The sequence below is a fragment of the Eschrichtius robustus genome, chromosome 2 (genome assembly GCF_028021215.1).
Source record: "Eschrichtius robustus isolate mEscRob2 chromosome 2, mEscRob2.pri, whole genome shotgun sequence".
NCBI classification, from domain to species: Eukaryota; Metazoa; Chordata; class Mammalia; order Artiodactyla; family Eschrichtiidae; genus Eschrichtius; species Eschrichtius robustus.
In genome coordinates, this window is record NC_090825.1 from 160150129 (window position 1) to 160166433 (window position 16305).

Here is a 16305-nt window from a genome sequence, read left to right on the forward strand (position 1 = left end):
AACATTCCCTGAAGCCAAAGCCTAATCCAGAGCAAGGTCCTAACTCTCTTCAATTCTATGAAGACTGAAAGAGGTGAGGAAGCTGCAGAAGAAAAGTTTGAAGCTAGCAGAGGTTGGTTTACAAGGTTTAAGGAAAGAAGCCATCTCCATAACATAAAAGTACAAGGTGAAGCAACAAGTGCTGATGTAGGAGCTGCAGCAAGTTGTCCAGAAGATTTAGCTAAAATAATGAATGAAGGTGGCTACACTAAACAGATTTTCGATGTAGACAAAACAGCATTATATTGGAAGAAGATGCCATCTAGGACATTCATAGTTAGAGAGGAGAAGTCAATGCCTGGCTTCAAAGCTTCAAAAGACAGGCAGACTCTCTCATTAGGGGTTAATGTAGCTGGTGACTTGAAGTCAATGCTCATTTACCATTCCAAAAATCCTAGGGCCCTTAAGAATTATGCTCAATCTACTCTGCCTGTGCTATATAAATGGAACAACAAAGCCTGGATGACAGCACATCTGTTTGAATCACAGTTTACCAAAAAAAACTACTGTTGAGACCTACTGCTCAGAAAAAAAGATTCCTTTCCGAATACTACTGCTCATTGACAATGAGCACCTGGTCACCCAAGAGCTCTGATGGAGATATACAACATTAATGTTTTCATGCCTGCTAACACATCTATTCTGAAGCCCATGGATCAAGAAGTAATTTTGACTTTCTAGTCTTATTATTTAAGAAACAGATTTTGTAAAGCTATAACTGCCATAGATAGTGATTCATCTGATCAAGGCAAAGTCAATCAAAAACCTTCTGGAAAAGTTTCACCATTCTAGATGCCATTCATGACTCATGAGAAGAGGTCAACATATCAATATTAATGGGAGTTTGAACAAAGTTGATTCCAACACTCATGGAAGACTTTAAGGGGGTTCAAGACTTTAGTGGAGGAAGTAACTGCAGATGTTATGGAAATAGCAAGAGAACTTGAATTAGAAGTAGAGCCTGAAGATGTGACTGAATTGCTGCAATCTCATTATAAAACTTAATGGATGAGGAGTTGCTTCTTATGGATGAGCAAAGAAACTGGTTTCTTAAAATGGAATCTACACCTGGTGAAGATTCTTGAAATGACAACAAAGGATTTAGAATATTACATAAACTTAGTTGAAAAGGCAGCAACAGTATTTGAGAGGATTGACTACAATTTTGAGAGAAGCTCTTCTTTGGGTAAAACACTATCAAATGGCATTGCATGCTACAGAGAAATGGTTCATGAAAGGAAGTCAATCAATATGGCAAACTTCATTATTGTCTTATTTTAAGAAATTGCCACAGCCATCCTAGCCTTCAGCAATCACCACCCTGATAAGTCAGCAGCCATAAACATCAAGACAAGACCCTCCACCAGCAAGAAGATTATGACTTGGGCTTCCCTGGTGGCGCAGTGGTTGAGAATCCACCTGTCAATGCAGGGGACATGGGTTCCAGCCCTGGTCCGGGAAGATCCCACATGCCTCAGAGCAACTAAGCCCATGCACCACAACTACTGAGCCTGCGCTCTAGAGCCCGCAAGCCACAACTACTGAAGCCCGTGCGCCTAGAGCCCGTGCTCCGCAACAAGAGAAACCACTGCAATGAGAAGCCCACGCACCACAACGAAGACCCAACGCAGCCAAAAATAAAAAATAAATTAATTATTTTTTTTATAAAAAGAAGATTATGACTTGCTGAAGGCTTAGATGGTTAGCAATTTTTAGCAGTAAGGTATTTCTTTTTTTTTTTAAGTCTTTATTGAATTTGTTACAATATTGCTTCTGTTTTATGTTTTGGTCGCGAGGCATGTGGGATCTTAGCTCCCCGACCAGGGATTGAACCCGCACCCTCTGCATTGGAAGGTGAAGTCTTAACCGCTGGACCACCAAGGAAGTCCTAGCAGTAAGGTATTTCTTAATTAAGGTATGTACATTTTTTTAGACATAATGCTATTGCACACTAAATACACTACAGTGTAAACATAGCTTTTATATGCACTGGGAAACCAAAAAATCTGTGTGACTCACTTTAACATGATATTTGCTTTAGTGCAGTGGTTTGGAACTGAACCCACAATATCTCTGAAGTTTGCCCATATATGGTTTTTTTCCCTAAGATTAAACCACCTTATTCATTGTGAAAAAATAATTTGTGGTCATGGTTTAAAAAAAAAAGACTAAATTACAGAAAGGCATGAATAAGAAAGTGGAGGTCTCATCCCTGGCCCGACTCCAGCCACACTCCTCAAAAATTTGAATTGTTTACAAGGCTTTGGCCTTAAATAACAAAATAAAATAAAATAAACAAACCGAAACATTCTCAAACATGCTTACTGAATAAGGATATTTACTGACTCCCGTCACTGAAAGTCCAAATGTAGGGCAGCCTTTAGGGTTGTTTGATTTAAGGCCTACAGGCAGATTGATCATTGATACTGCCCTGGGCAAAAACCATTTTGTTACTTTGCTGCTTATTATGGGATATGGGGTGTTGGAAACCTGACTTGAAGTAATTTAAGCAGAAATAGGAGTGTATTGGCTCAGCATAATACTAGCTTCTCTAATAAACAGATACAAAATTTCTTGCTCATGTAACCATTCAGCAGGTGATTTTTCTTCCTAGTAGTGACTCAGGGGCCTAAACCCTTTCCTCTTATGGCTCTGTCATCCCTAGGACAGGGGTTCTTATGCTGGGGTCCATGTACCCCCAAGAGATCTGTGGATAGAAGTCAGGGAGGGGTGCAGCAAACCCAGATGGGTCAAGTTTAGCTTTTCCTGCCATTTTGAGTCTGAATAACAAACCCCAGTAGGATGTGACTATAACCAATGACAAACCTCAGCCTGATATTTTCATATCCTCTCACAGTTGTACAATAGAGATCTTTTCCTCCAATTTCATTTTTTCTTTTTTTAATTGAGGTAAAATTTACATAACTTAAAATTAACCATTTTAAAGTGCACAATTCAGTAATATTTACTACATTCACAATGTTGTGCAACCATACCTCTCTCTATTTCTAAAACAGTTTCATCATCCTAAAAGAAAATGTTAGGTATATCTAGAAATATCATTTTTACGACTTTGAAAATGTGGTAGATATTAGACCCACCAGTAGAACATGCATTTAACATACTATTTAAATGCATAAATACTATTATGTCATAATACTTAAAATATTTTGGTAACTGTATTTCAATATAACTGGTTTCCTTTGTAATCCTATGTATCGGGTTGGCTAAAAGTTGATCTGGTTTTTTCCTTAAGATGACTCTGGTAGCTCTTAGTTGTCTTTAACTTCATTCGAAACAATTTTGTTAGATTGTATGTGACAGCTGTCATATCAGAATGCATTTTAAAAAAGCTTCTCAAAATTGGTGAATTTTTGTGCAGCCATTTTAATATTGAAGATGGAAGAAAAAAAGCAACATTTTTGTCATATTACGCCTTATTATTTCAAGAAAGGTATAAATGTAACTGAAATGCAAAAAAAGATTTGTGAATTGTATGGAGAAGTTGCTGTGACTGATCGAATGTGTCAAAGTGGTTTGCGAAGTTTCGTGCTGCAGATTTCTCACTGGACGATGCTGCACAGTCGGGTAGATCAGTTGAAGTTGATAACGATCAAATTGAGACATTAATTGAGAACAATCAACGTTTTACCACCTGGGAGATAGCCGACATACTCAAAATATCCAAATCAAGCATTGAAAATCATCTGCACCAGCTTGGTTATGTTCATCGCTTTGATGTTTGGGTTCCACATAAGTTAAGTGAAAAAAACCTTCTTGACCGTATTTCTGTATATGATTCTCTACTTAAATGTAATGAAAACTTTCCATTTTTGAAACAAATTGTGATGGCTGATGAAAAGTGGATACTATACAATAATATGGAACGGAAGAGATCGTGGGGCAAGCGAAATGAACCACCACCAACCACACCAAAGGCCGGTCTTCATTCAAAGAAGGCGATGTTTTATATGTCGTGGGATTGGAAAGGAGTCCTCTATTATGAGCTCATTCCGGAAAACCAAACGATTAAATTCCAACAAGTACTGCTCCCAATTAGACCAACTGAAAACAGCACTCGACAAAAAACGTCTGGAGTTAGTCAACAGAAAACGCATAACCTTCCATTAGGATAACACAAGACCGCATGTTTCTCTCATGACTGGGCAGAAACTGTTACAGTTTGGCTGGGAAGTTCTGATTCATCTGCCATGTTCACCAGACATTGCACCTTTGGCTTTCCATTGATTTCAGTCTTTACAAAATTCTCTTAATGGAAAAAGTTTCAATCCCCTGGAAGACTGTAAAAGGCACCTGGAACAGTACTTTGCTTAAAAAGATTAAAAGTTTTGGGAAGATGGAATTATGAAGTTGCCTGAAAACTGGCAGAAGGTAGTGGAACAAAATGGTGAATATATTGTTCAATAAAATTCTTGGTGAAAATGAAAAATGCGTCTTTTATTTTTACTTAAAGACCAAAGGAAATTTTTTGCCAACCCAGTATTTTATTTTATGCTTTTTTTTAATTAATTTTTTATTGGTGTATAGTTGATTTACAATGTTGTGTTAGTTTCTGCTGTACAGCAAAGTGATTCAGTTATACATATACATATATCCACTCTCTTCTAGACTCCATTCCCACATAGGTCATTACAGAGCACTGAATAGTGCTATACAGTAGGTTCTTATTAGTTATCTTTTATATATAATAGTGTGTATATGTCAATCCCAAACTCCCATTTTATCCCTCCCCCCCTCCTTATTTTATCCTTTTAAAAAACATTATTACAAACAGGGCATCTGCCAAGAGGCTCATATCATAAAAAATGTCAAGAACTCCTGCCCTTGGTTTGGAGCCCTCTGTATCCACTGGTAAAGAGAGGAGAGATGCGGAGAAAGCACAAGTGCTTCTTAACTAGCTCAACCTCAAGTCACTCGCAGCACTTCTCCTCACACTCCATTGGCAAGAACTAGTCACATATCCCCACCAAATGTGAAGAAGACTTGGGAAAGTTTTTCACAAGCTTGGAAATAACTTACTCAGTTCCATCTGAGCAGCTGCTTCTCAGCAACAATGAAAGGAAAAAAATGAATTTTTTTGAGCAGATAAATATCTCTGCCACTGTCCACCCCTGTGACTACCAAATATCCCCATTTATGCTTCTTCCAACAAATGGCACCTATTCTTCCTGTCCCCAAAGAAGGCCCCATCCATTGCTGCAACCTTCCCCTTAGTCCTTCTTCTTTCCTGCTGCCTAGAACGTGGAGCTGCTGTCTTGGACCACGAGAATGAGGCCCATGATATCAGAATAAGAAAGGGAGCTGAAAGAAGCCTGGTTTCTGAACATTTCATGGAGCAGACACCACACCAGTTCTAGGTTGAATTCCTCCAAAATCATGGTAATATTTGGCAGGAGATAAGATTGATGCCCTATCACGCAGAAACCAAAAGCTTACTGGCAGAAAGTAGATTGAGAGTGTTGCTTTACAAACTAAGTTGATTAATTTAAAAATGGCCTCAGATTCATTAAGCTGTGAAATTGGGTAATGAGCAGACCACAAAGGCAGATGTTGCAAGTCTTAAAATTTAAAAACTATGTCCAGGCAGACCTTTGGCTATGGGTACTGTCACATGGAACTAATAGGATGAGAGTAGACTGGAAGCCTACTAGGTTTTTGGGGAAATGTCAAAGAAACCACCTACAATCCTATAATTTTTTAACCCCAAAAGAAGTGCCCAATCTCCCACACATGCACCAGCAGGAAGCAGATGTTTTAATTCCCAAGTCTAATGTGACCATGAAAGAAAATATAACTGCCAGAAGGCAGGGGCAAAGCTTTAGAAGCCAGTGGACAAAGGACTGCCAAGTGGGCTGATCAATAACACTACTTCCAGAGAAGGGAGACTGTGGTGTTCCTAGAAAACCAAGTGGGCAAGAACCAGTGACTGCTGTATGTCTACCATCCTCCCACTTTCTGAATTAGATTGTGTTTGTTTGTTTGCTACAATTGTCCTATTCCTACTGACAGTTACATGTTCTGTGTGTTGGAGGCAGTCGTCTTTTAGTTCCCAGGTTACTGGACCACAACAAGCCACATTGGGAACTGCTGGCTACTCTGAGCTACACCAGCCTCTATGTTGCCCCCTTGGGGAGAGTGCTCTGTGTATGGGAAGAAGGGTGCACATGGATATATAGGAGGCCAAAGAGAGAAGTTGTACCAGGACTACAGGATAACTCTTTTTCCAGCACAAAGATGAAATTTCCCACCCTCCCTTTACTTGCCAGCATTCTTAGAGTTGAGTAGGAATAAATATCTAGAAAGCCCTCTGCTTTACTCGCAACAGAAAACAAACCCTCAGAGTAGGGAGGGGCAGACACCTGGCTAAGCAGAGGGAGGGAGAGAATCTGAGGTCTAATTTCCTCTCAAAGTGCTTTCTCCTGTCCTTCTTGATCTTATCCTCCCCTACACTTAAAAAAAAGTATTAATTTCAGGTGCAGCTGTAGCTGATGCCAATTTCTGAGACCTTTGAAGATTTTGAAGTTTTGTTTTGTTTGTTTTCCTTCACAGGAGTCCCCTTCCCCTTAAAAAAACCTTTTCATTTTGAAATAATTATAGATTCACATGAAGTTGCAAAGAAATGTGCAGGGAGGTCCCATGCACCCTTCACCCTACCACCCCTGATATTTACATCCTGCAAAACTACAGAACAATATCAAACCCAGAAAATTGACATTAGGTACAAACCATTGAGTTTATTCAGATTTCACCAGTTAATACATGCACTCGCGCATGTGTGTGTGTGCGTGCATGCGTGTGCATGTGTAGCTGTATGCAACTTTGTCACATGTGTACCTTCATGGAACCAACACTGTAATCAAGATACTTAACTGTACCATCACTTCAAGTCTCCGTTGTGCTCCCCTTTACAGTCACATCCTCCCCTCCCCAGCCAGCCCTGGCCTGGTTAGCCACTAATCTCTGTAATTATGTTCTTTTACAAATGTAATATAAATAGAATTATGCAGTATGTATCCTCTTGAGGTTAGTGCAGCATAATTTCCATTATGTTCATCTGAGATGTTGCATGTATCAATAGTTCCATCCTTTTTATTGCTGAATAGCATTCCATGGTATGGATGTGCCATAGTTTCTTTAAATATTCATCAGTTGAAAGACATCAGGGTCATTTCTATTTTGGTGCTATTATGAATAAAGCTGCTAGAACATTCACGTGGAAGTTTCTGCATAAAAACAAGTTTTCATTTCTCTATGCTAAAAGCCCAAGAGAGTAGTTGCTGTTCATATGGTAATTCCATTTTTAGTTTAATAGAAACTGCCAAACTATTTTCCAGAGTGCCTGTATGTTTTAATCATATTACCTTGAGTGTGACATGGTGAGACCAGACACAGGTCAAGAGAGAAAAAATGGTTAATCAAAGTTCAATAGGAGAGAACAGAACACTTCACACAGGGCCACACAAGGAAGCAGCAGGGTCAGTTAGGAGGCAGAGGGATGGGGGAATTGTGGGCAAGCATATTTATTGTGGTTTCTGCAGGAAGGAATGGCTCAGGCAAGGTAAGCAGGTTTAGCACTGGATAATTTGAGTAATTTCAGTCAGCCCTGGGGCATAGGATCTGTCCTTGGTTGTCTGGTACCTGGCCTTGGGGTGATTAGGGCAGGTGTATAGTGGCTAGGAGTATGAGAGCCCAGGAAACTCAGTATTTGGGAGTATGGGCTTAACTGGCTGCTCAAGAAGGAGAACTGACCAACCTCTAGCCAGGGCCTCAAAACTGGGTCAAGACAGCATTTAAAAAAATTATATTACACTGTATTATTTTACATTCCCACCAGGAATGTATGATGGATCCAGTTTCTCCACATCCTCACCATCATTTGTGTTATTACTATTTTTATTTCTGTCATTCTGAATGGTATGTAGTGATGTCTCATAATAGTTTTATTTGGCATTTTTCTAATGATGTTGAACATCTTTTCATGTGCTTATTTTCCAACTGTATATCTCGCATATCTTTATCTTTGATAAAATGTCTACACATTTCTTTTGCCTATTTTAAAAATTGGATTGTTTGTCTTTTTAATGTTGGGTTTGAGGAGTTCTTTGTATATTCTAGATACAAGTCCTTTGTCAAACATGTCATTTGCAAATATTTTCTCCCAGTCTGTAATGTGTCTTTTCATATTCATTAATAGGGTCAATTGCTCAGCAAAAGTTTTAAATTTTATGAGGTCCAATTAATCAAATTTTCCTTTTATGAATCATGCTTTCAGTTAAGAACTCTTTGCCTAATCTAGGTCTTGAATATTTTCTATTTTTTTCCTAGAAGGTTTACATTTTTCATGGTCCATGGTCCATTTTGAGTTAAAATTTGTATAAAATTGGAGGATTAGTTCAAGGTTTTTTGTTTTTGCTGTGGGTACCTACTTGCTCCAGCACCATTTACTGAAAGGCTTATCTCTATCTCTTTGAAATGTTTTGTTCCTTTGTTTAAAAGTAAATGAACATATTTGTGTAGGTCTATTTCTTCATTTTCTATCTGTTCCATTAATCTATATGACTATCCCTCTGCCAATATCATACTGTTTTTATTACTGTAGCTAATAGTAAAAACTTAACATCTCAAATAATGATTACTCCTACTTCTTTTCTTTTTAAAATTTGTTTTGGCTATTGTAGGGCCTTTCCTTTTCCATCTAAAATTTTGAGTAAGGCTTTCTGTATCTATAAAAATAAAGTTTGTTGAGATCTTGATAGAGATTGTGGTAAATCTGTAGATCAATTTGGGGAGAATTAGCATCTTTGCTGTGTTGAATCTTTCAAATGTTGAACAAGGTATATATCTTCAGTTATTTAGGTCTTCACTGATTTCTTTCATCAGCATTTTATAAATTTTACCATATTGATGTTGTGCGTGTTTCATTAGATTTATACCTAAGTATTTCATTTCTTTGGAGCAATTCTAAATGGTATTTTAAATTTTGGCTTCCACTTGTGTGTCATCAGTATATAGAAATACTTTTGCATGGTAACTTTGTATCCTGCCATCTTACTGAACTTACTTATTAGTTCTAGATGATTTTTATACATTCCTTGGAATTTTCAACATAGACAATCATGTTGTCTGCAAGTAGAGACAATTTTATTTCTTTCTTTCCAATCTGTATGACTTTTTTTTTTTGCCTTTTCTTGCCTTGTCACAGTGTTTAGAAATTCCAGTATTATGTTGAGCAAGAGTGGTGAAAGCAGACATCGTTGCCTTGTTTTCTCAGTCTTAGAGGAAAAATTATGCCATTAAGTATGATGTTAGCTATTGGTTTTGTAGATGCTCTTTGTGAGGTTAAGTCCCCTTTTATTCCAGAGAATTTTTATCATGAATGGTTAGGTAGTTGAATTTAGTCAAATGTTTTTCCTGCATAAATTGGAATAATCATATGAACTTCATCCTTGATTTTTGAATATTTAACCAACCTTTATAAATGGAAAAAAATCCCACTTGGTTGTGGTGTATCATCCTTTTATATGTTCGTGTATTTAATTTGGTAAATTTTTCTTGAGGACTTTTGCATCTAAATTCATGAGGGATATTGGTCTGTAGTTTTCTTTGTTGTGCTATCTTTTCTGATTTGGGGATCAGAATAATACAGGCTCATAAAATTAGTTGGGAAGTGTCCTTCCTCTCCTATTTTCTGAAATAGATTAAAATCAGTTATTAATTCTTTGGATGTTTGGTAAAATACTCCAATGAGAGAATGTCTGGGCTTGGAGATACTATTTTTTCCATTCTTTTTCTTTGAACCTACCTCTGTCATCATGTTTGAAGTGAATTTCTTATAAACAACATATAGTTGCGTTATTATTTTTTAATTTACTCTTCCAAATATCTGTCTTTTTTCCCAAATCTCTGTCTTTTAATTGGTGTATTTAGACTATTTACACTTAAAGCAACTGTTGATATATTAAAAGTTATAGCACCTGGTGGTGCTATAACTTTTGCTTCATCCATAAAATATAATTAAGGAAACTCATGAGGTGAAGGGTAATCTATTGTACTTACTTCTGTTTACTAATTTTATTGTTCTTTATTGTTCTTCTTTCCTTTCTGAGGGCTCTCTTCTGTCATCATTTCCTTTCTTTCTGGAGAGCTCTTTTTAGCCATTCTTTAAGGATAGGTCTGCTGGCAATAAATTCTGTTAGATGTTCTTTATCTGAGAATGTCTTTATTTCCTCCTATTTTCTGAAGGACAGTATCACCAAATTTATGCTTCAGAGCTGACAGTTTTTCATTCAGCACTTGAAAAATTTTGTGCCACTTCCTTCTTGCCCCCATGGTTTCAGAGGAGAAATCCACTGTCATTTGAATTGCTGTTCCTTTGTAGGTAGTACGTTATTTCTCTTTAGCTGTTTTCAAGATTTTTTCCTTTGTTTTTAGTTTTCAGAAGTATAATTATGATGTGTCTTGGTGTGGATTTCTTTGGGTTTCTCATATTTGGGATTCTCTCTGATTCTTGAATCTGGAGGTTTATGTCTTTCACAAAGTTTGGGAAATTTTCAGCCATTGTTTCTTTGAATGCCTTTTTGGTCCCACATCTTCCTCCTCTCCTCTGGGACCCTGATTATATGGATACTTTAATATAGACCCACAGGTCCCTGAGTCTCTGTTCATTATTTTTTCAGTCTATTCTCTGTTGTTCAGATTGTCTTCAAGTTCACTAATTCTATCTTCTGTCATCTCCACTCTATTGTTGTGTCTATTCAGTGAGTTTTAAAATTTTGGATGTTGCATTTTTCAGTTCTACAATTTTCATTTGATTCTTTTTTTATAACTTTTTTCTTTGCTGAAACTTTCTATTTTTTCATGTGTTTCCAGACAATTTGTGATTGATTGTTGAAGCATTTTTTATGCCAGCTGCTTTTAAATCCTTGTCAGATAATTCCAACATCTGATTCATCTCAGTATTGGCCTCACTTGATCATCTTTTCTCATTTGGATAGTGGTTTTCCTGCATCTTGGTATGACAAGTGATTTTCTATAGCACCGTTCCATTTGGGTTATTATGTGAGGGAACTCTCAGTCCCATTCAATCTTCCATGTTATCAGGCAGTCACCAGGTTAGTCTGTGGGTTCTGTCTGCTTTTGTAGACTTTAGTTCCAATGACAGTTTAGTTTTCTGAGCCCTGCCATGCATTCTGGTCAGCTTTGTTCTTCTGGTACTTCTGGGCTCCTGCTCAGCACTGGCTGGTGCCGTCTATGGGGGCAGGAGGCACTTACTGGGTTTACCTGCTATATCTGGGTGTCTACAGCAGAAGATACTGGGCCTGGGTCACCTTAGGCCACTGGGTGAAGGGCATGGAGGCATAGCTTTCTTCCTGGTGGTGCCATTGCAGGGCCCACTAGTCTCTGGTTGTAGAGTGTGATCCAGCACACACCAAGACTTTGCTGCTGCTGCAAGCAGATATCACCATCACCTGTGCACTGGTTGTGGCGTGAGAGCTGGTGTAACCAGGGACTTTGCTGATCTGCAGCTGCTGCTGGATCACATGGTCCATGTTGTGGTGCAGGGTTTTAATCCAGTTTGAGGTTTTAATCAAGTTTCTCAGCTTTCCTCACTCCTGGCTTATTGTTTTGGTTATCTGGAGTCTAAGTCAGTTATGATTCAAATATCTGCTTTCTAGCTTCCAAATTTTTATTGATGTTTTCCCCTCTCAATTCTCCCCATTTTTGTTTTGTGGGTTTATTTACCTCTTTTCATCCCTTTATTGTGGTTTTCATGGCAGTGAAATCAAATACATACAGACAGTACTCTATCCAAACAGAATTCTTACAATTCTAATCTCCTATAAATCTAAGGTCATATTCTTTCCCAATATTGCTCATTTCTGTTTCTAGCTTTTTCCCCCTTAAAGATGTATTTGTCAGAGTTTTGTCTATTTTGCTGGCATTCAAAAAATAGTTATTTATTGGGGCTATTTTTGTTTCTTATTTCATTGATTTCTTTTTTAATTTTTATTAATTTCCTCCTCTTACTCTTGGTATTTATTTTATTATTTATTTTCTTTCTAGAGTGAATGCTTACCTCATTTGTTTTAAATTTCTGTATTTTATAAAATTTCATAAGATTGTGGTGGGTATTTTTCCTGTGTTTTCCTTTGGTTGTACTCTATATCTTTTAATATATAATATTATTATTAATATTACTTTATAAATTAATATTTCACTCTATGTTACTCCTTTTAAAAAATAGCTACTTGTTAAATTTTAAAATTCTGGTGGCTTTAGAATTCTAGTAGGTGTGGGAGAATAAGGGTGGGGCAGGAAGAAGCTCTCTTTTTGTAATTATATTCTCAACTATTGCTTCTTGGTAAGAAAGTACTCTGCACAATTGCTACATTTTAAAATTTACTGAGATGCTCCTTATGGCTGAGTAAAACAATTTTGGTAAGTGTTCTGTGAGTATTTGTAGGCAGCGATTGTTTCTGTGAGAGAGTCTCATGCTTGTATATAGAAAATAAGAAAAAGAATTTTCACTGCCACTCTTGAAAAATAACTAATATTCACTGAGTGCTTATTCTGCGCCATGTGCTATTCCAGGGTTTCTCAACTTTGGTGATACTGACATTTTGCTCTGGATAATTCTTTGTGCGTGGGAGCTGTCTTGTGCAATGTAATATGTTTAGCAGCATCCCTGGCCTCTACCTACCAGATTCCAGTAACAGCTGCAGCCTCCTTCCCCAAGTTGTGACAACCAAAAATGTCTCCAGACATTGCCAAATTTTCCCTGGGTACAAAATCGCCCTTGATTGAGACACATTGTTTACATTTATGAATTCATTTAATCCTAATCACAAACCTACTGCTACTCCCATTTTACAGATAAGTATCTATAAGCCTAGCTTCTGTAAACAGAAGCCCAGAGAGGTTCAAAGTAACTTTCCAAAGTCACAGGGCTATTAAGCATTATTTGTAATTGCAGAAAGCAAAACAAAGCAAAACCAAATCAACCTAAATGTCCTTCAATAAATTGTGAAACATGCATACAAAGGCATTTTGAAAAACTTAATTACTTGATTTATTTACAATGAGTAAATCTCAAAAACCACACCGGGAGAAAAAAGCAAGTTGTGGACATCTTTTAGGTGAGGATAAAAAATGCAATATGAGGATTCTAATTAGTCTTTCCTCAAGTGCCAGGTGGCTCCTGTTCTTCCGTTCGCATGTACAGGGAAGAAACAACCAGTATATTGTGCACAGGGCTTGCTGGCTGGCAGCTGCCACCACAGAGCTGACTTTGTCCTGGGAGAGGGCAGGTGCCCCGGCCTTGGCCAGCCTGGTGCTATTGGGCCCCACAGACAGCTAGGCTCCCGAACTCCCCCTGGGCTGGGTGGGCTTGAGGGTCCCAGGAGGTTCTGCTGCAGCCCAATTCACACACTTCCGATTCCTCTGTGGAAACCTTTAACTGTCAACACCCCCTTTCCTTCTTTTCCCTTTTCTTTTATTGAGGTATAATTAACAAATAACATTATATTAGTTTCAAGTGTACAACATAATGATATTTGTAGATAGTGCAAAAGGATCATCACAATAAGGCTAGTCACCTCTACTCTCTGAGTCTCAGTTTCCCCATCAGTGAAGCAGGTTGAGGATATCACATGTAAGGAGTTTTGGGGAAAATTAGAAGAGATACTGTGTGTAACGAGCCTATCCCATGTCCAAGAAGGGGACTCACTGGTAACCTGCCTTTAGGAGCGCGTGTAACTCACCCGAAGACCGCCAGGTGGGGCCATTGGCATCAGTGAAGAAGAGCAGCCAGCACCAAAGTTGGGTGGGCATCTGCATCTCCTGAATTGTTTTTGTTTTGTTGTTTTTTTCTTTTAAAATACTAACTCCCCAAGGGAGACCGAATCAGAATCTTTTTTGGGACTAGGGCATCTGTATTTTAACAAGTGATTTTAGTCCACACTACGAAAATCTGAAACCAACTGATTGAGCACAGGGGGTGGTTTCCCTCCCAGAAACTAGCACCCAGCGAATATAGGTATACTTTATTGAGGGATTAAGATGGACTTTAAAAACTTGAAAAATTAGGGAGGGTGGGAGGGAGATGCAAGAGGGAGGAGAAATGGGGATATATGTATATGTATAGCTGATTCACTTTGTTATAAAGCAGAAACTAACACACCATTGTAAAGCAATTATACTCCAATAAAGTTGTAAAAAAAAAAACTTGAAAAATAATTTGCAAGCCTTTCAAAATTTACGTAGTGGAAATAGTCAACCTATATTTCCATAATTCTATGCGTATTTTTATTTTGAGTAAACTGATAGAAGTTTGCAGTTTTTAATTTTTTTCTTTCCCTGATTCAAAATGTATTGTCATTTACAGAGGAATGGATAAAGAAGATGTGGTACATATATACAATGGAATATTACTCAGCCATAAAAAGGAAAGAAATAATGCCATTTGTAGCGATGTGGATGGACCTAGAGATTGTCATATGGAGTGAAGTAAGTCAGAAAGAGAAAGATAAATATTGTATCATATCGCTTATATGTGGAATCTAGAAAAATGGTACAGATGAACTTATTTGCAAAGCAGGAATAGAGTCACAGATGTAGAAAACAAACTTACGGTTACCAGGGGGGGAAGGGGGGGAGGGATGAATAGGGAGATTGGGATTGACGTATATACACTACTATATACAAAATGGATAACTAATGAGAACCTACTGTATAGCACAGGGAACTCTACTCAGTGCTTGGTGGTGACCTAAATGGGAAGGGAATCTAAAAAAGAGTGGAATATGTATATGTATAACTGACTCACTTTGCTGCACAGCAGAAACTAACACAACATTGTAAAGAAACTATACTCCAATAAAAATTAATAAAAAAAGAAAAAACCCAGAATGTATTGTCATTTAATATAACCTCTTTTTAAAAAAATCTGCTAGGGTTAAAAAATAAAATAAAAATCTTTGCTTTAAATATGTCCTATAAAATTATTATAAATCAAGTGAAATGTGACAATGCCAGAAACATACCATTAACTTGCACTACTAGGTTAGGGTGGACTTAGGGACGTTTCCTGTACAGTATGTGCTTTTCTTTCTTTTCTTTATGTATGATCGATCCTGTTGGTATTTTCATTATCACATTTCTCAGAGCTAAGAGGGTATGTATATTCTGGCTACTTGGGAGGGAAATAAATTAAATTTCCACACTGAAAAAAACCAAAAAACAGAAAAAACAAAAAAGGCTCTCTCTTGTTTTGGCCCAGGACCTTCAGGCCCACTGTCAGAGGGTTGATGGGATGACCCCATTAAAGTCCATTTCCTGGCTTTGATCTTGATAGTCCCTCCAGGACTCCGCTCTGTGCACATCCTCCAGCCTTGTACAGCATGAGTGGTAAGGAGCATCTGGGACAGCAGCCTGCCCTTGGTCATAACTCTGTTAGCAACTGTGGCCAAGGCGCCTGGATAAGTAATACTTCTCATGGAACATTTGATTTCTCCTAGGAACACCACTTAGCAACATGAACCAAAGGAAGACTGGTCAGAAGGTGCTGAAACAATCCAGGTTAAAGACCATGGGACCTGAACGCAGGTGTGGTAGGAGAAGGGGAGAGGGGACAGATTCAGGAAGTATTCAGGATATGGAGGGGGAGATGAGGGAGAGGGAAGACCAAAAGCCACCCTCTTCCAACTGGGCTCCAAGGACCAATAACAGTGGGGGCTTGTCAGAAATGCAGAATTTGGGGCCTCCCAGAACTGCTGAATCAGAACCTGTATTTAGGTGATTTATGTGTACCTTAAAGTCTGAAAGCCCTGGTCTAGAGTGCTGACTACTTTTCTGGCTTTTGTGACATCACCCTGATAGAGGATGCAAGAGGAGAAGCAGGAGCCAGCAGTGAGCAGGGGGTTGGGGGTGGTGGAAGATTACATAAGTTTCATTTGGCCCTATGGGATTTGGGGGTGCCTGAGGACACCTGGATGCAGTGTCTGGGAGGATCCTGGGGGTAGGTCCAGATCTGGCAAGAGGTGCAAGGTGTGGGAACTGGGAGCATACCTGCCATGGCTAAGTCCTGAGTGCAGATGAAATCCCTCTGGAAGGGTGGGTAGCACTGAAGGATTTCCCCAAATCCATTTACTTCTTATTTCCACTGCCACCACCCTGGTCCAAGAATGTCATCTTCACCAGATGACTGCCATGGCCTCAGGTATGTCCCAGGATCCAGTCTTAACCTCT